The 20,126-nt window shown below is 34.6% G+C and overlaps 1 protein-coding gene across 6 annotated transcripts in view; it reads left to right on the forward strand.

Annotated features, from left to right (window-relative positions):
• LOC117171332 (phosphoribosyl pyrophosphate synthase-associated protein 2) overlaps positions 1-20,126 on the forward strand; it is a 228,065-nt gene that overhangs the window by 6,544 nt on the left and 201,395 nt on the right. The window contains exon 1 of one of the 6 annotated variants that reach the window (XM_033358548.1): positions 3,412-3,457. The exons of 1 other annotated variant lie outside the window; for it this stretch is intronic. The gene's annotated coding sequence lies outside the window, so the exon portion shown is untranslated. 4 more of the 6 variants (XM_033358545.1, XM_033358551.1, XM_033358546.1 and 1 more) reach the window with 4 other exon arrangements.

Here is a 20,126-nt window from a genome sequence, read left to right on the forward strand (position 1 = left end):
TTTTAGAATGTTTAAAAATATTTCAATGAATTTTCAATTCATTTTTATAATTTAAAGGAATTTCAACGAATTAAAAAAATTGTAGCAGGGTTACTTGAAAAAACTCTAAAGTACCTTAATAATATTTAAAAGATGTCGAGGGTTCTCAAAAGATTTCAAAGGATTTTCAATATTTTACGGTCTTTTAAAACGTTACAACGAATTTTCAAATAATTTCAATAATTCAAAGCAATTTCAAATAATTTCAACTATTTTTTTCTCAACTTTTCTGGTAGAAAGTGGAACTGCGTTGTTGAAAATTTAGTTTTTTTTTGGTTGATTATTTATCAATTTAGTTGAAAAAATTTGTTTTCTGAAAATTTAACTATTTTGTATATATTTTTTTGTTTTTGTTTGAAAATGAATTTCTTTGAACTGCAAGAAAATTAATCTTTTTGTCGAAAATTTAACTATGATTAGGCATAAATTTTTTCTATAAAGAAGTAGACTTGGTGGAAAATATATTTCTTTTGTGTATTTGTTTTTTAAATCCCTTGGAACATTTTAAAATACACTCAAATTTTTTAAATCCTACAAAAACTTTTGAAATACGTAGAACTTTCCAAAGTACCTTAAAAATCTCTAAAAGATGTCAAGATTTTTCAAAATATTTTGAAGGTTTCGAAATATTTGTGAGTATTTTAAAGGGTTTTAAGGAATTTTCAATTTATTACAGTAATTTATTTTAGATTTTAGAGGATTTGATACATCTTAGGACATTTTACTAGATTCTAAGGATTTTTCAATTGATTTCAATTATTTAGTGTGTGTTTTTAAAGAACTTCAAATATTTTAATGTATTTTTAAAATTGCAAGGAATTTTCAAGAGGTTTGCAAAATTTCAAGAGATTTTATAGGATTTTAAATATTATAGGATGTTTTAAAACATTTCAAGTAATTTTCAATTAATTTAATTTTTTTTTGTTGACAATTTATCAAATTAGTTGAGAAATTTCTTTTCTAAAAATTTAACTATTTTGTAGAATTTTCTTTATTTGTTATGATTTAAAAATTAATTTCTTTTAACTACAAGAAAATTCATCTTCTTATTCCAATATTTTTTCAGAAAACTAATTGTTTTAGTTAAAAGTTTAACTATTTATATTTAAAGTTAATCAACCATTAATTAAAATTATTGTTATGTTTTATAATTATAATATTAACATTAATAATATATATAGTAGTAATAATATTCATACTATACACACCTGAAAAACATAACCTCAAAATCGACTCATGCATGAAATGAAGAATCACGCGAAACATTAAATTCGCCAATTTCTTACATTTCTTTCAAATCGGGGTCGACATATAAATAGAAGACCACCGAAGTCTTCCGAAGCCTACAGATCGACAATCATCGTACAGCAGAACACCGAAGTCGAATCGTGCATTTTCGGCTTACACACGAACTCACAGTGGTAATCATGCACCTTCTGTTTTGCGGCTCCCAAACGGTAGGTATGGTGGGGGTAAATTTCAGGCTCGATCTGGCAGCTCTGCCGGGTGGTCCCCTGGAACGCACCCCTTGATGTAATAGAGAAAGGTGTGTTACCGCGCAGGGCCAATGAAAATCATCCAAAAATCCGCCATATTGAGGAATGAACCAATCAGAAAGTGTTGCGGTAATTCAAACTTTCAGTACTATGTAATAGAATTACATTGATATTTGCTGCTAGATTATTCAAAAGTAAAAAGTTTTAAACAAATCATAAGCGTTCCAAAATATGTAAAATGTATCTCATATATTAGAAATAATTTTTACCGAATTTCACGGTAACTTTTTATCAAGTGAAGATTTAATTTTTAAAGAAGCTCGCAAAAAAAGTTGACGAAAAGACGAATGAGGAATACAAAATTCCGATGGACGCTTTGATGTGTTAAGTAAGAACTAGGACCTACATCAGAGTGAGGGAATTGAATAGATTAAGAAATGAATCTAACCCAGTCATTCCATTATTTAAAAAATTTTATAATACAGTTCATATTTAAAATTAACAAAACGGTTCATACATTTTTTCTGCAAGTTTTGAGCGAATAGAAAAATATTACTTTATTTTCCTTGCTTTGAAATTTGATTTCGTGCAAATTCATCTGATTGGTGTATTTCTCAATATGGTGGCGTGTTGGAAGTGCGCAGAACTGGGCAAAAATTCGTCTTTCAAGGGAGTATACCTGTCTCCATTACATCATGGGTCTCCTTATTATTCCTTCGTGGACGCCACCCTCACAGAATGAAGGAACAAGTTTCCCCAATTTCGGGAACTTTTTAAACAAGACTTGCGTCACACCAATAAGCCGATTGGTCACTGTCAGCGCGCTGACTTTGAATTATATAAACATTCAGATTTAATATTCATAATAAATAACGATTCAGAAATGCCCAAATAGAATTTTCCTAATCCTAAAATAAGATTTTGGAGTAACAGAAACAAAACACACAGAAACAAAAAACACACTTTTTTTGTGGGTTAATTCAAAAAAGTTTTAATTCAGCAAAATGTGATTAATTTGCATTGCACTTAGGAAATAGTATCAATTTTTTCAGTGTTAGATTCTCCCGGATTTTTTCCGAGGATAAGAAATTTTTTGCCTTTAAAATCTGGGAAATGATAGCGAGCATGCTAACGGACGTCCCCACACAATTTTTTTGTGTTTTTTTATCAGAAAATTTTTGATGTTGCTAATAGCGTGCGTGTATATTTCGAGGTTATGTGTGTTACAATTCAACTAAGCGTTACTTTCAAACTACACAATATTTTTGGCCGAAAACTTTGGACTTACAAATAAACATAGTAACTAATCTCCCGGAACTAACCTTTTTTGCAGGCAATCAAAAAATCTTATTTCATAAATAATTTCCAGATTATCGGAAAGGCAGAGATGAAAAACGAAGCAACCTCAAAATAATACATATGCATAAAATTGGTATGTATTTAGCACAATAAAATTTTTTGTTATTATCCCTCAAAAAAGAGTCTGGGGACGTCCGTTGTGATATTTTATAGCATCTCCGAATTCAGTTTTTAGAAATTTTCATTTTTCTGGTAAGAGCCGGGGAAACTGTAAGTATCGCATGCCGTTAACTTTTTGAATAATTTGAAATGCTAAATTAAAGAAATTTTTTTCTAAAATCAGACATAACAACGCTTTTTGCATAAAAATCGGATTATTTTTTCATCTGGTAGTTCAAAATTTTAATTTAGGATTAAGAAATTACTTTGCATGCATTTTCCAACCATTATTTATCATAATATCAAGTCTGAATATTTATATAATTCAAAATCAGCGCGCCAACAGTGATCAATCGGGTTGTCGTCGTGACGCAAGCGCAGTTTAAAAAGTTTCCAAGATTGAGGGCACTGGAAGGAACCTGTGCTTGTCTATTCAGCAAGTACACTGAAGTATATTGCTCATGGTAATTAATATTTTGTGATTACATTATGTTGACTTCTAACTTGCTTCAACTTTGACGAAAAATTATTTCAAATTATATATATATTAAAATCGCGATATCAGTGAGTATAATAGCATTTACCTGCTAAAGTTTGAAATACATGATGGACACATCATTTAATTAACCTCTATTAGTTTACGTAAATGTTAACTGCGTACATCTATGCTACAAATGATAATTGAGAAAGAAATTTTTAAAATCATTATTATTACATTTTATTTTTGAACATGTTCGCACTATAATAACTTATCATGGTTATACTAGAGTGTATTCGTAGTTTTAGGGACCTGATGTATCTTTCGATGGCGCTGATATCGCTGAAAATAGGGGCGTAAGTGCAAAAGTGAGGTGAACAGCAGTGGGACTTCGGGGCCGTTTCGAAGTCAGAAATCAAATGGATCTCTTTCATTTTTATCATTACACAATAGAAAAAGAGGTACTTTCGACACGGGCCAGAGACATAGTGAAGCACCTCTTTTTCTAGCGCGTGGAGATAGAAAGAGAGGTCCGTACTGCAGTATTCCTGGTAACAAGCGTTGAATAGAGAAAAATTAATATTTTCATCAGTATAAAAGTGAAGATGATTCTATTCTTTTGAATGTGCAATTTTTCCATCCGTATAAAATGTCATGAATAGGATATCTCCTAAACTTGTTAATTTCTATTTCCATAGTGACCTCCACATAGTTTCCTATTTCCCAAAAAAGAACGTGTTTTCAAATATATTTAATTCCTTCTGATTGTACCGCCCGGTACACCTCGTAGAGCTGTCTTGTATTGCGTCAAAGTGTTCATATTTTGAGTTTATTTAATTCCTTCCCTACCGGTAGGAATCTCAGAGTATATGCTAAAGATTCTCTAAGCTCTGAGAAATTATCCGTACCCTACCGATAGAAATCTCAGAGTATTCTCAAGCGCAATAGTCTGGCCCATTTGAGCCTATAAGCAGGGTGGCTTTGAATGATTTAGTTTCAGAGAGAGAGAGAGAGAGAGAGAGAGAGAGATTTGGGTCCTTTTCAAGGTCCTTTTAGTGATCCTTTTAAGAGTAATGCGACGGTATTATAATGTTCCTTTTGTATTCGTCACGTACCGGACGTAGTTGGCCGTCGCTAACCGGATTCTCTCTTTTCAAATTTTTCTACAAATTATTAACACTTTTTTTAATTGCTGAATTTTCTCATTATATTTATTCCTAATTATAACTAATATACAATTTTCCAGTAAAATTAAAAAACATTGTCTTTTCGGGCGTATCTTATTCCATTCACGAGAAACGTTGTATTAATTCCAATTTTAAACATTAAAAAAAAAGTTAGATTACTCCGGAATTAATGGTTATATTGAGACGATGTTTGGACAGAAATTTTCGTCAGTCTTTGTCGCTTCTGATGAATATAGAATCATAGTTCATTCCGTATAAATTCAATTCCCAAACTGAGCACGAAGGTTTCACAACTTCGAGCTCAAAAACGTAGCTATAAATTTTCGAATTGTCCAAAACGACCAATACTTATCAAGTGTATGTACATTAATCTATACTATATCCAAAATTCAGCTCGATCTGATTTGATTTGTAGAAATGACGAGCATAAATATGTTTGCCTTTCTCGCTCAAAAACGCATAAATATGTCAACACTCGACCAAGGTCGCGCCGATAGTCATTTGTTTGTCAAGGACAAAACAAATGCGAATCTATGGAATGTTGCGAATACGGAATGTATTGCTGTGTTGCATATAAAACATGTTCCCATATTGATACTTCTTCGCAATTAATTTTTAACATGTGTAAAAAAGCTGTAAACAAATAATAAATGAAAAGTAAAAAAAATGTATACGTTTTACATGAAATTCCATCGCGACGCGTTGCGCGCATTTGATGGAATTGCAAAATCGGCGCGACTTTGGTTGAGCATTGACATATTTATGCTCGTCATTTCTACAAATCAAATCAGATCCAGCTGAATTTTGGATATAGTATAGATTAATGTACATGCACTTGATAAATATTGGTCGTTTTGGACAATTCGAAAATTTATAGCAACTTTTTTGAGCTTCAATTTGTGAAAACATCGTGCTTAGTTTGGGACTTAAACTTATAGGGAATGAGCTATGATTTTATATTCATCAGAAGCGGCAAAGACTGACGAAAATTTCTATCCAAAAATCATCTCGGTACGACCATTAATACCGGAGTAATCGCAATTTAAAAATTTGGTGTCGAATTAACGCAGCCCGTAGCAATGCGTTATCCCCTCCCTTACCTACTAGGCAAACTCGTCTCGCGCGCTCAGGACGTTCTGCTTTCCAGGGGCTCAATTATTATGTTTTAGGCTGTTAACTATGAAATTATAAAATCTATTTCTAAATTTTAATCCGAAAGTTTAACAAAGGACCCTTGAGTGTTATTTATAGTCGATTTTAATTTCAGCCTCTCTGCTTTTGTTATTTATGATAGTATTTTTATTTCGGAAAGGACATTTTGAAGCCTTCAAAACATTTAAGGTTGTCTGTAAATCCAATCACCATACAAATAGTAGAGTTCCGTGGGGCGCCGTCAAGCCACACTATATTGAAAAAATTTTACGGACCCGCATGGTGAAGATTTCAGTGCGCTACTGGCATATGCTTCGTAGGATGTGCGTAGACGTATAGTTACCACTATTATGCCAGCGGCAGATTTGTAGATCGTGCAACGTCGCAATTAAAACCTAACCATGGCTGATCAACTGTAATGTGCGTTTGAATAGCTTGGTACAGCAGATAAGCTGGAGAGAGGGAACAGTGTTGCTGCTATGCGATATTGTTATGTTTATCAGTTTGAAAGTGACTGAAATTCCAATGTTTTTCATTAAATTATCTATGAAACTACATGTTGGAATAACTTGATTTTTTTTTAAATTTGTATTTTCAAGCAGTACTAATACCGACATTTTTTAAATTTCTCTACCAGTGCGTTTAATTACTATACATTAAAATGTGAAGAGTGCCTATTCACTGTTCATGAACAGTTCATAATTCACTGTTCACATATCTTGGTAAACCAATAGCTGAAAAGGCGGGACTGCGTTGCTTTTAAACTGAATATTGTAGTGCGTATTTCGACGTTATCTAGCATGCGCGCGTGGAAACAATTGCAAGCTCACATCCCTAGTGAGCGGACCAATCAGCTGTTCTCGGATAATTTCTCAGAGCCTTGAGAATCTTTAGCATATACTCTGAGGTTTCTATCGGTAGGGCAGCATCGGAGTCCCACTGCTGAACACGGAAAACCATTGGAAACAATGCAAAATAAATACAAATTACAAATCCTGTCAGAAGTCCTACATGCTTTAAACAATTTGTATGCACCTTACCGATAGAAATCTCTAAATATTCACTGAACATTATCAGGCTTAGAGAAGCTTCAGAGATTATTCTCGGCAGACACTCAGGTAGATATTTTTTAAGATCCAGGTAGCTCGTTCAAACGGTCTGAAGGCTTTAAAGGCTTTTGTTGAAAATTCAACTATTTCTTTGAAAATTTATTTTATTGCATTAGATACTGATTTATTTAAGTGACATTTAAACTATTTTATTGTTTGCTAATATTTATGTCTTAATTTAAAATTCATCTATTTTGTTAAAAATGGGTCTTTTCTGGTAAAAAAATATATATTTTTTTTGTTGAAAATTCATTTATGTGTTTAAAAATTACTTTTTTTTTATGAGTGAAAATCAATTTTTTAAATAAAAAATTTAAATAAATTTTCTGTCGAAAGTGCGTAGTAATAAGGAATTTTCCGTAACACTAACTAGTAGTGAGAATGAGTGGGCGTAGGAATGTCTCATTAGGACCTCAATTTAGTAATTTTCAACCAAATAAATGAATTTTCAACAAAAAAATATTTGTTTATCAATGTTTACAACTTCGCAACTTGTAGTTCAAGAAATTTTGAACTGTGAGTTTATCGGTGTTACGAATAAGTATGATACAAAATCAATTAAGAAAAGACAGTATGCGAGATTACGTGAACCGCGACGGATCGTTCTCTAGTTAGTCTAGTCCCTCCTGAGAATTTTTAAAGGGGATTCTAAAGAAATTGTTACAAAATTTAGTGTCTTTCGTCATGGAGTGAAATTGGAGTATGATTAAGGAAGTCTTAGTCTGCCGGACTGAAGATTTGTATTAAGGGGGTAGCCAGGTTTCAATTACCTTTTTTCAGCAACGTTTTTTTGTTATTTATTTTTATTTAACATTTACAACTGTTTAATATGTCGTAAGGCATGTTATTAACTAACGGAAATAACTTATTTTTTATTTTTCATCAATATCCGGCTAATTTCTGGGCGACCTGATGACGCTGTGCTGAAAAACGGTCGCCATGATTTTTCAACTTTGCGTCATCTGAAACATAAAAACCAAAATTTTTCGTAAAGAGCACATAAATGGCTATAGCTTGAACCTCAATTATGAAAAATATTAATTAACAAATTGTGAAAGTTTTTGTGATTTTTCGTTTTTTTCTCACTTTTTTAAAACATTAACTAGATCAAATTGTTAATAAACATTAATGAAGAATCAAGACCGAGGTTCATGCGATAGTAAAGCCTTTTCTGAATATTTTCGAAAAAATTTGAATGAAATCGGCCCAGTAGATCGGCTGGAATCGTGGCGACAACCCCAAAAAACGCGTTTCGAGATAAGCGCGTTTGAAGTTTGAAATACGAAAAATTGTGCGTTCCGACCGCTCGAGGCCGTTCGATGTAATTAATTTTTCGGCCACTTGTGATACGCTCTGAGGTCAAAAAGGGTTTCTACCTTATTTCTAAGGATACATAGGGACTGAAAAAGAAAAAATATTCGATTTTTTGAAAATTTCAAATTGATAGTGGCTGAGAATGCTGAATTTTCATTGACTTTGCATGAATCCTGCAAACTCTAATTTAAACATTTATAAAAAACATTCTACATAACTAAACATGGTCCTTCGAGCCGGATTTGTCGTGAAAAGGCTTCGCTGTCTATCAAAGAGTGCGAATTATTTTGGCAAAAAGACCGTTTGTGAAAATTCAAATGGCAATCGCCATTGTGAGATCTCTGAGTGTCACGTTCGACGAAGAAATCGCGATTCACGTTCAAATTTAAATGCTTATTAAAATTAAAGCAGGAGAGTTTTGTATGACACTCAAGATAAAGTCGCTGTGGTTGGACTTAGTGCATTTGATTTTCAATCATTGAAATATCAAACATGTAGTGATACATAGCTGTGAAAAGCGCGTACGTGCAAATTTTAACAGTGTATACGCTTGAGGTCAGCGAGCAAAGTATAATTGCTACCAGGTGAAATTATTTTGCAATCTTCAAAGTCACGCTTTCTCTCTCATCATGTTTTGAGTGCTCTCTTTCTCTCATGAAGTCTTCGTAGGATCTATCAGCCGTAATGTTCTTCCATGAACGTTAGGAAATAACAAGTTCGCCAACTGATGATTGTCAACAGTTTAAAGCTGTCACACTCTTACTTTCGTAAGGTTCAAATGTATTATGAAATTTCCGATTATATTTCAGATTTTTACACTGGTAAGGTAACTTTGAATTATTTACAATTTTTTAAGTTATTCTAAGGTGACCTATTTTTATGATTTGGCCACAATTTTTGCGAAGATATATGAACACTCTTATTCGATTTCGAAATTATGTATTTTTTTCTCGCATACTCAATTATTATTTCTCGAAAGAGATTTCACATTTTTGTGAATTGAGCTTGCCGCTCCTAAAATTATTACTAACAATATACTTGCAGTATAATTTTTGTTAACAATTTCAAGAAGAATGGAGTCTTTACTCTCGGAATTAACAGAAGTTTGTCAGTCAATATTGAGGACTGAAACTAATTTTAAAAAGCTAGGCAAGTCCATCATTACCATAGCTATAGCAAAATCGAAAATTGAACTCTTGGATCAAAGATGGGAGAAATATGAAAATTTTCATTTAAAAATAAAAGCGTCAACGACCGCGGTAGAACGCAAAAGTCTCGATTATTTTAGTAAAAATAAATTCTTACAAATTGAAGATGCGTATCTAAGTTTTGGGAATTGGCAGAACTTCCTAATAGAGACCCCCTGACTGACGAAGAAAAGTTTTGCGAGGAACATTTCTTCATGACGCACCAAAGCACAAACGATGGACGGTAGTTAATACGATTACCATTTAAGAATGAGCCCCCAATAAAAATCGGTGCCTCCTTCTCTAGAGCAAAAATCGTATTGGATAGGGTTCTACGACGATTGACTAAAAATTCAAAATTGTTCCAAGAATATACGGCATTTTGTCTGAATATGAGAAAATAGGACCAGTAATGTAAAAAAAGTGCGTCAGAACTAAGATCATTGTTAACTAACTTCATTGAGGCTGTGGAAGCATTGGCTTCTTTGAAGTGCCCAACCGACAAGTGGGATGACCTGCTCGTCTACATGCTGGTTCAACGTTTGGACAACACTACTCCGAAATGATGGGAGGACAGTGTTCGAGCTTCGACTTCATAGCCGAAGTACGATACTTTGCATACTTTTTTGATGGGAAAAGTGATAACATGAAAATAATCCCGAGTCCAAACTTCCTGAACAATCTTTAGCTCTTCTTGCTTTTACCAGTAAGTACCCTTTCTCCATTCTCAATCCAAATAGCTCAATTTTTTCTAACTTGGCTATCAACTCTGTAGCTGGCATCAACTCACTTTCATTCCAACATATCATGTGACTAGGAGGGACGGTGCTTCTGGCCTCGGCTCTTGTCAATACTGAAGGATATGATGGAGCACGTCACCTTACCAGAGTTATACTGGATCAAGGAGCTCAGGCATCTTTAGTTTCTGAATCCCTGGTACAAAGATATAGGTTACCACGTCAATCAGCGGTCATCACTGTTTCGGGCGTTTGAAGCCTCAGATACAGACAACGTACAACAACGTGCTCTTTTTCAGATGGAGAGACGATTTCTGAGTGATCCGGAACTGCGTAAGGCTGACGCAAATGTCATGGAAGTGTACATACAATTGGGTGTGACGGAATTGGTTACGAGGGTCGAGAACCTTCAAACCACAACTGGGTACTACTTACCCCACCATTGCATACTCAAGGAGAGCAGCTCAAGCAACATACTACAAGTAGTATTTAATGCATCTCAAAGAACAGAGACCGGGCTGTCTCTGAATGATCTGCTATATTCGAGCCCAAAGCTCTAAACGGAATTGGCTGATTTGACTCTGCGATGACGCAAATATGCTGTCGTTTTCACGACGGACATCGAGAAGATGTTTTGTCGCATCTGGATCCATCCACATAATCACACTTTTCAGAAGTTCCTCTGCAGAGCGTGTCCAAACGAGGAGATTCGTACCTTTATGTTGAAGACCGTAACCATCGGCTTCACATCATCGCCCTACCTGACGAAACGAACTCTTCATCAACTTGCTCATGAGGAGGGTGACGATACCCTCTCGCTACTGATATCTTAAGAGAAGAGATAAATGCCGACGCAGTTCTGCTAGGAGCCAACTCAACGCAGCAAGATCGAGAAAAAGGTAGTTAAGTCCACCTATTATTAAGAGTTGGAGTTTTCATTCTTAAAAATGGCTATCTAACCGAGAAGATGTTTTGGAAGGAATTCCACTTGCATTCCGAAAGACATCTAATACTTTTTCTCTTGAACAGGACCCTACTTTCAGAGCATTTGTGATCTTATGGCAACCAGCTTCCGATTGCTTTCGATTTTAGATTCGACCACCACCAGAGGTAGCACTAGCACTTACTTTGTGATCATCCCACGTTGGGTGGGCTTCCAGAGTCTCTTGCGAATTACATGGCTTTGGCGATGCCTCGGAAAAAGCGATAGGAGCGATCGTGTATTTATGAATCAAAACGACCACTGGTGAAACTTACATCACTCTCGTTATGGCAAAAACGAAGCTCCCACGGAAAGGAGAAATAATACGATCTGTGTTAAATTTGTCATCTTCAGTACCTTCATATCTGTAGTCGGATTCTGTCAATACACTAGATTGGATTAAATGTCATCTTCTACGCTGGATGACACTCATCTCTAATCGGGTCTTTGAGATTCAGAGGATTCTACCTGATGCTACTTGGGGACATGTACCTGGAATCGACAACCCTGCAAGTAGCGCTTCAAGAGGAATTGCATCATCACAGTTACAAGATCTTTGGATTTGGTGGCAGGGACCATCTTGGTTGGCTCAATCATCGGAGACTAAGCCCAATTCAATAGAGGACATCGACCCTGCTATAAATCGAGAGGAGCGGAATGTAGTACTTTGTGTATGGCCTCGCAAGAAATGCATCAACAAGCCACCCTGTCTTCTAACATCTACGATGATTGATTTGGCTTTGCGACGCTTCTGTCCTTCTTGGATGATGGTGGCCTGTTACGTTTGGGAGGTCGTCTGTCTCACGTCGTTCTAGACTATGACGAGCTATGTCCATACATTCGTCTAAAGGATTCTCCACTACCAGCTTTAATCATTAGGAACGGACATAAGTTTATGATGCACGAAGGTCCACAAGTCACCCTCTCATATCTTCGGAGAAGATACTGGATCTTGTGGGGCCGCTCTGCAGTAAAAAGGGTGTTTAGTCGTTTGCTGAAATATGCTCGGCATCGAGCGTTACCTTGTACTCAAGTGATGGCTCCGTTGTACCTTTCAGGGGCAAAAAAACTTCGAGACCTTTTGCAGAGACTGTTCTTGACTTCGCCGGCCCTATCTGGATACGTACTTTCAATGGATGGGGTCACAAGGCTTATAAGGGTTATATTGTCATCTTCATTTGTTGTGCAACTCGGGCGATTCATTTGGAGGTTACTTCCGATGCTACTACAGGTGCATTCATCCCCGCTTTTAAGAGATTTTCGGCCCGTCGCGGAATGTATAGCGACAACGGCACTAGCTTCGTGGGAGCTCATCGACAACTACGAGAAATGTTTTCTGCAGTATCAGCTGAAGATTTTAAAATAGTCCGCATTTCCATCAAATACCATATTTGGTGAGTTTTGGGTAATAAAATCCTTACTTTTGAGGAAATGACAACGTTCCTTGCTCAGGTAGAAGCCTGCCTGAACACCGTGTCGGAATCTTCTCTTCTGAATGATGCGCTCACTCCGTCTGCGCGTTGGCAACTCCTGACGCATATTTATCAGACTTTATGGAAGAGATGGTCTTCCGAATATCTGCATAAACTACAAGTTCGTTCAAAATGGCAGAAGCAGAAACCTGCCATAGGGGAGAGTTGGGATACTTGAGCCACGGGGATAGGTGAACAACTTGGGATACTATTTCGCTCCCTAGAACTTCTTTCGCCGCCATGTTGCGTGCTGTGAGCACTATAATTCACTTTACTACACATGAATTTGTAGAAACTTCAAACGTGTTTTGTCTTTTTCATGTTCCTGAAACGGTTTTGTGTGCCTAAAACCTTCGAATTCGTGACACTCCGTTTTTTCGGAAAAAGTTTGTTGTTGATCAGCTGTAGTCCTCAACTTAATATAATCTATTTCCATCGTAAGTGCATTCTTGTTCTGTGATATCTATTATAACCCCCTAGATCAAAAAATTTTTGAACTCTTTGCAAGCGTTTTTAAGCTTCTTATGTTCTTTAGGGTTACATGAACCACTTCTTGTGGGGATACTTAAACCACAATTTCATTTCGATATTTCTCTGTTTTCTTAATTCGAATAAATACAGCTTTCGTCAAGCAGCAAAAGTTCACAAAAGAAAAGCGAAACCACGAAAGACTTCAACTCAGACGAGAAAACGAGGGAAATGTATCCTCGCTACGCGTACTCCAGAGGAAAAATTGATCGAGAAGAAGCAGAAGAAGAAGCCTTCTAAAAAACTTGCAAAATGATGCAAATGAGAAAAAATTAACAACACTGAATTTTTCGCATTAGATGTTTTCGTACTGTGTGTTTTGCTTTAAAAAATTACAAATGTAAATGAATAAAAAATAATTTAATATGATTGTATACTACTTAAACTTTCTCTAAGATTATTTGCGATGATTTTCTAACCCTCAAGAGCAGAATTCATCCTTATAAATAAAGATTAGATTTGCCTCAGAGGCTACTTCAAGTATTCACACCGGGTGATGTTTCTGTAAAATGTCAATAATTTTCATAAGATACCAGATGTATTTACAGAACCTCACTTTTTTCAAGTGTAAAATTGCGCACAAACCTTTTTTAACTGCCTTTCGTGTTTCAGAATCCTTATGATTGGACTGCCATAAATAAAAATATAAAAATGTACCCAAAACTTTCAGGAAATCTCTAGAGACGAAATCATTCAAGTAGAGATTGATAATTCACTGAAATTTGTATGGCCCGGATTGACATTTTCGCCTGAGTCGTTCCTATGAATCGCTCCTACATGAAATCCCACATGGGAGTATAACTTTTTTAAAAATTATATCTTTTTGAAAAGTGACAACAGTCCTAAAAAAGCCAAAAATACTGCGCAGCCTTATTTTTAACAGAAAACTACTGGGTACTTCTAAAATATTAATCACAAACCCATTCCATGTAGGAACCACCATAAAAACCCATAATACGAACCGATATAGATTTCCATCCTATCTTCCTAGCTTAGATCGTAATTTAAGACAGGAATTCATAAAGGATCCAATATGGGTTCCCATGCGGGTGCCCCTGTATTTCCCTGGCGAAAGTTTCGGATAGGAATTCATACCGAAACAGTCCAAATCATTCCGAAATCTGTATTCGAACCAATCCGCATCTATCTAAACAAATCCGAAAAAAGTTCTCAATTTTGTTCGTTTGAAATCGGTTAAAAATGAAACCATCTCAATCCGATTCAATCCGAACAAAATGTTAAATCCTAATAAATCCGAGTTCGGATTGATTCGGATTGCAAATTAGGATCGAATTGTACCGGATTAAGTCGCATTAATTTTTTGCCGATTTGGATCAAATGAAGTGTAGAATTTTTGGTATTGATTCGGGTTGGTTCGGAAACAGATTTCGCAATAATTCGCGATGAATTCGTATCCAAAACTGTAAAAAGGCTTTTTAATATTTTTATGCCGCTAATTATGAATTCAAGGTCAGAATTTTTAAATTCAGATACTGAGATGGCGGACGGATGCGGGAATCCACATTTCATATAAAATTTTATGCGGTACCACACGCTGCAGGTCCAAAAATACCATTGTTCTTTGTATTATCTTTGCATTCTTTCTAATGGTTTTCGATTGTTGCTCACCTTTCTTTTGTCATTTTCGCCGCAATATTCAGTGCCGGCAGAATTTTTGGAGAGAATTTAGGGCCGTGTTTAAATTGGGAACATTTCGAAATGTATGCTCCAAAGCATACATTTCGCTGATACATTTACAAACATATAGTCATGTACAGTAGTTGGTCGTAACTAATCCGGCTCCCTTTTTAAATTTTTCTTTAAATTATTAACTTTTTTAAATTAATGAATTTTTTCATAAAACATTTTATTATTTTAACCTATATACTAATATACTATTTTGGAGTTAAGTTAATAAATATTGTCTGTTTTGGCGTATCTCATTTTATTTACGAGATACGTTATATTCATTCCAATTTTAAACATATAAAAAAGTTAGATATCTGAAATAATCGAAACCCGTAGATTGTTAATTACTATGCTTTAGGCTGTTAATTTTGAAATAAAAAAATCTATTTCTAAATTTTAATCCGATAGCTTAACTAAGGAACCTGTGTGAGATAGCCTCTATTGAGATAGCCTCTATGATTCTTATTTATGATCGAATTCTTATTTGAATTTCGAAAAGGACATTTTAAAGCCTTCAGATCATTTAACCGAGCTATCTGGATCTTTAAAATATATACCTGAGCTGATTACGAATCCAAACTAAAAATTTTAAATGAAAAAAAAATGGTGGGTCCAATATGATGGTCGAGTATTCTAAATGTGATTTTTCAATATTGGTATAAGGGGGTTCTCGAGGTCGCTTATTACGAATTTATCATCAAAATAAAAATTATTTCTCCATATCAAATTATTATGATGAACGTTTTAATTAATTTGATATTGATTATCAAAATGAAAAAATCAGTGAAAGAACTCTTTTTTATGAGTCTTAACCTTGTAGGTCCATTTTTTAAAACGGTTTATAAATATCAATCTTCCTCATCAGCCAATACCATCTCATCCAATAATTGTAATGTTTTTGGAAGTCCGATTATATCTTCAAAATAATTCATAATAATTTCTGATCAATTCTCAGAAATATCTCCATCAACTTCGTCCTCTTCACGAACAGCAGCTCGGCTACGCTCTCTGCTATTATTAAGTCTGTAATTTTTCTTATTTTGGTTACTAGCTATCGATGCTTCTTCGCCCAGAATTCTAATCGGCAATATACTCTAATTTACCACTCCGGCAACAAGGCGATTCACATTTATAGGTAAATGGCAAAATAGAGTGATCAATATTGTTCTGAAGTTACGGAGATGTTCATTATTCAATCCAAGACAGTCAGCCAAAGCGTCCGCTTCTTTGAATGCTCTTTGAGCGGTATTACCGCCATTAGTGATGCCACTATTACCAACTTTGGGCAGAACAACTTTAAGTCCCAATTTCGTCTAAAGTTTGGACTGAATCAAATTTTTATGTTTTTTAAACATTACCTTGTCTTGCGTGCTTCTCATTGGCCATTTTGTAATAGGTCGTCTGTTTGAAATATGAAGACAGCATTAAAAAAAATCGTATCTAAGCGTGTATTAAAGATATTTCGAATTGAAACGACTCAGGATTAGGTACAAAGAGTCTCTTTTCCTTATTTGAGAGATCATTAAACAAAGATGGCTTTGCGTCATATAAGGCACGTTTAAATTGATCTAGAGCCAGTTAGGAAATGCAACACCTTGCCGTAAATCAATGTCATATGCATTGAGAAGTGTATACATATTTTGACGTCTTCTATTGATACTTCAACAGACTTTAGTTCTTGTATTTGAATATCGACTATCTTCTTTTGATCCAGAATAAGTTTTTCTGATTCTTCAGCGAACTGAATCTCTATGGGGTGATAAAATCGTGGTGACTGAGGTTCTATTATTCCAATGTATAATATTATTTGTAGCTACTAATCTTAAGGGTATTGACGTAATTGCAAATGTAGTTTCATAATTGATTACTGCAGATTTATTTTTGAACGATTGTTTATAAGATAAACGGCCTAAACTACCATCAAACATACAGAAATAGATTAAAATTGCTTCCTTGTTACTTCAATTAATGATGCCCTGGATAATTACATCTTTTCGCAAATCCTTTTTACGATATTTTTAAGCAAAGCTCTCATAGTTATGTACGTAGATTTACATAGTAGATTTACAACCTACTAATGTCGTTTTCATTTTGAGCATTGATTGTAGTAACATCATGTATTTGTGATTGCTCAGACTTTTGGTCAAGTGAAAGTGACGGAGATCAATACTTGTTTTTTTTTTCCTGCTAACTGCTTGAAGTTTTGCGTCGTATTTCCCCCTAAGACTTGAGATAGCCAGATTCAAGCGAACTAGATACTCATTAGGTAAATCACATTTCTCCATATTTAATTTCCGAATGATGAATTCAATTTTTTCGATTTGTGAGGAGAGATTAAGAATTTCTGTTTTTGTAAACTTCGCCATTTTTTACTTTACTATAAAAAATAATAATAGTAATGATAATGATAGTAAACAAACAAAAATGAAAAAAGAAAAGAAAATCAGAATCAAAACTAATTTACAAGGCGCACAGAAAATATTGTGTGGAATGGGTTTTTAAATAAACAAAGGAAAGTTGATATTAATAAATATTAATTCAGAGTGATGAGTGGATGCTGTTTATACAATAGCGACAATTTCTAAGCGATCCGGCATTATAACTTCCTGAATATAGCAGTTATTAGTTTCCACAAAAAAGCGCAAATGTGACTTATAGGTCAAGGCGTCCGCAACAAAATTTTATCTCGAATTTATGCTTGAAATGTCTTGATTATTGTAAAAAATTGCAGTTTCCATAGTACATTCAAATATTTCTTGCACTACAAGATATTTAAGAAATCTAACGACAAAAAGAAATAAATTTTAAAATCAAATGTTTAGTTTTCGGTGAATATTTCATGTTTTTAAATAAAATAATGTATTCAACTACTTTCATATGTCTACTTCTATAAAAAAAATCATCAATTGTTTCCGACCCACTGTGTGTTCGCCCGTATATAAACTCACTATTAATGACAGATAATGTATTGTTACAAATTATTACTACTATTATAGCATTAATTGTAATAGTTCGTATTTAAAAAAGCTCTGAACAATTTCTACGGATATAAATAGTGATGGCATTTCGGTGTGGCTATTTATCACGCTAGCATGATAAAATAGGGAAGTATTTATTTAACACACATATTGTGACCTTCAGCTTATGCACGTGTTAACTGAAGAAAAGCCGATCGCACCTTAAGAGTCGATTTAATTAATAATTAATCATGCAGATAATGAATACGGATGCTATGTAGAGAGCACAAGATTTTACTTGGAACACAAGGCTTACTCAGAAAAGCCTACACTAAGCTATATTTACAACTGATCCCTGCATTTTAGCTATCTTACTTTTCTAGGATCAAATAAAAGAGTATTTATTTATTTAAGCCATCACGGAATTTAGTTCGTAGACCTTAAGAATATAAAAAAAACTATAGATATGAGCCTTAGGATCGAATTATGATTATTGTTTATAATTTTTTTAACTAGAAGAATTTTTATTTAGATTTTCGGTACAACGCGATAAATCGTCACTTACCTTTTTTTCTTTCTATTCTACTTACATAATATGCAAACCATAGGCTATGTAAACTCATACTTGAAAAATAAAATCTTTAAACAAACAATTTTGTACTCAACCTTATCTTTGGCATAAGGAACTCAGTCATCTGCAAGGTAATTCCTTATTGGATTTGAGAACTTTTACTTAATTTGAGGTCAATGACCTGTATTCTAAATTCAAGGTATAACTCAGAGTGGATCTTTGCAGAGTAAAGAGAGAATCGAAAACTAATTCAATTTACGATCTAAGGTAAGGCACCTGTCTTAAATCTACCGGTATAGGTCTGGTTTTATAATAGCCCACGCTACGACTCAACGTAACAAATAGAAGGCACAGGCCCTTCGGCCATTGCGTTTGAAAAATCTTGGGTAGCCTGAGTGCTGTCGACAGGTGCTTGGCGATCTTTCTTTTTGACAAAGAGAGGCTGCTCGTGGAAGAGAGAAGAGCGAGAGTTTCTCAAGGTTAACAGTTTTAATTTCTATTTGGAAAATGGACCCTTTTCTCAGGTCTATAATATTTCGAGAATATTTCCCTACAGTAGCATTCGGTCTTAACCGCTTTTTGAGCAGGTTAAGAGCGTTAAATTTCCCTTCCTCCCGTAAGAACCTAAGCCTAATGAAAGGTGGTCAAATTATATTGTTGAGCTTCTTAAACCCGGGCACTGGATGCAATCCTGCGCAGTTCGTCTGATATTCCAATATAATTCACGACTGCAGATGATATTCTCTTTCCAAAATTCAAGAAATAGGTTTATTTTTATGAGCAGGACAAATGCTACTGAATTTAAATTCACGGAGTATTTATCAAGATCAATTTTTAAAAATATAAAGAAAATACCTCGAGAAATTGCTCCGAAGAAAGCTGACTTGTTCGAGCAATAACGCTAAGTTGCCCTCAAAAGAGTTTGCCTTTTACAAACAGGGTTGGGAGATATAATCTTCGCCCTCACTTCAAATGTCTCTTTCTGTACGGAGAAGAATTTCAGACTTCGAAATTTGGCTTCTAAGTTAGAGATGATTCCCACTTAAGGCGCTTCCTCATCTTTGAAAATTCCCCCATGTATTACTCTGACAAGTTTTTCTTATACAATTCGGAAATGTGTGATTTCATATTTCAACCAAAGAATATAAATTCCTAAATACAGGACTGACCAGAGAGTTTTTTGTCGAAAAACGGCCTAGTTCTTGTTTTATTCCAATAAATTGAAAATTGATGCATTTTTTGCGTCTGGGAAATAGAAAACCGCCACCATTAGTGTACTCATGGCGAACATAGTACTCGGGCCTCTGCCTCGCTATAAAACTGCAGGTGGTCTAGAGCCCAGGATTTAGATTGAGTGCCTGTCATGTCTCACTCAACTTTCCTATCGTTAGAGATTACAGTCCAGAATTGGGAACTGTTAAATCGGAAAAGTATGGCATTTCCATTTATTTTATTTTCATTTTCTTATTCATTTAATTCATTCATTTATTTCATTTCATTTTTTTTTATTTTCATTTCATTATTTTAATTTCATGGTGACAATTTTCAATTGAAAACTCTGCAATCATAGACAATCATAATTTTCCTATGTTTTTTTTTTAATCTTTATTTCTTTCAAATAGAACTGCTGCGTCACAATGAATGTACTCTTGGTTAGAATTGATTAAATTTTTTGCTTCAAGATTCATATCTTATGGTTCAATTTCATTGCTTCTCATTCGAGGAGGAGCCTAATTTTTCGAGGGGGGACCTAGCTATAGAATACTAATA

Source organism: Belonocnema kinseyi, chromosome 4 (genome assembly GCF_010883055.1).
Source record: "Belonocnema kinseyi isolate 2016_QV_RU_SX_M_011 chromosome 4, B_treatae_v1, whole genome shotgun sequence".
NCBI classification, from domain to species: domain Eukaryota; kingdom Metazoa; phylum Arthropoda; class Insecta; order Hymenoptera; family Cynipidae; genus Belonocnema; species Belonocnema kinseyi.